The sequence below is a fragment of the Aplidium turbinatum genome, chromosome 7 (assembly GCF_918807975.1).
Source record: "Aplidium turbinatum chromosome 7, kaAplTurb1.1, whole genome shotgun sequence".
Classification (NCBI taxonomy): Eukaryota; Metazoa; Chordata; class Ascidiacea; order Aplousobranchia; family Polyclinidae; genus Aplidium; species Aplidium turbinatum.
The window spans coordinates 18,669,035-18,670,692 of NC_137478.1; positions in this window are offsets into that span (position 1 = coordinate 18,669,035).

Below are 1,658 nucleotides of genomic sequence, written 5' to 3' on the forward strand. Positions count from 1 at the left end.
TAAAATGACTAGCCTTTCAACTGATTACACAAAGAAACAAATTCACTAAAGACCAAGTGCAAACAGCACTATGACGACACAATTAGCATTGAAATTTACAATGCATAAACACTAGTGGTTACACAAGACACCACAAATCATTTACTAGGAATAATCCAATTTAACACAACACAAATTAAGAGGTCCTTTAGTTTAAATCCAATGTAGCATCCCGCTCGGTGGATGGCTGGTTTTTATCGCTAACCTACCAGTCTAGCCTGACTCTCACCACAAGTAAAAACTACAGTCAGCATGAAAATTGTAATTTGACCAGAAAGTAATTAACAAGTGATAAACAGCATAATTTTAACAGTAACTAACCAATAGGAAGCAATTTAAACTAAAGTTTTCTTACCGTCCACCTTGCGACCGAACACCACATGAAAAGAAAACACAAGAAATCAGCAACTTCGTTGTGCTACATTGTCACACAGGTTCAAGTAAGAATAAATTGTAAACAAAAAGGGGCAAACATGAAATGATAGGAATCGTCCTCAACAATAAGCTCCGGTTTAAGTGACGTAAAAATGGCGAAAAGAAGTTGATAGAAAGCAAATTAAGTGATGGTTTTTTTGTCAGCTGGTTGGCTTAGGGGTTTTGTCAGCTGGTTGGCTTTCATTGACGCGGGTTCGATTCCCACCACTGCTATTGCTCTTTTTCTTCTCTAATTCCAAATAAAGTTCAAAACAAGCGTTAACTCTCCGAATGAGTGCTAGAAGGGTCACAATTGGACAGTAGCCTCTTATAACAATATGTGTTATACAAATGTGTTAAATAAATACAAATGTGTTAAATTGTTGATTTCAGATACGGTACGCGGAAATTAGGTAGAATGTGGGTGTAAAAACACGTAAAATCCACCACCAAATATACGTGTAATACACGTGAAATAGTGTCGACACTTATACGTGAAAATTAACGTATAATACACGACCCAAGGAACTTAGAATCTACGTGTCAGATACGAGGAAATTAGGTGTAATGCGGGCGTAAAACACGTAAAATCCACCACCAAGTATACGTGAAATAGTGTCTACACATATGCGTGTATTATACGTGAAAATTAACGTATAATACACGACCCAAGGTACGTAGAATCTACGTGTAATACACGTGAAATTTCTAGCTGGGTACTAGTCTTCATCGCATATTTTACTGACCTAGTTTTGTTTAAATTCAATGGTTTTGATCTTATTAGCCACCGCTCACGTCAGGAGTTATAGTTTTCCCTTCGCTCTACTGGACATGCTTTTTCACCCAGTTAAGCAATTGCTGGCGAACATCAGCCCTTTTTTGCATTGATTCAACGTCTGCAGGCGTTGGATCAGTGTGCAAAAGGTTGATTTGCTGATTGGGTTTCTGTATGCAACACGAGTTCAAAATTTGCGTCCGCACTATTTTAGCCGACGCACTTCATATTTTGTCAGATTACTTCAGCATGTACCTCGACAATAGACCTTTTGCACATTCAAAATCACCAGAGCGTGACGTTTGAGTTACGCGGAGTCTGAGGGTGAAGAAGCGCTTGTTTACTACGGTTTAGGAAGGCGTTTCTTGTTATTGCAAGCAAGCATGAAGTCGCTGGCAGGTGAAAGTAAATTTTTTGTGTTTATGAATTG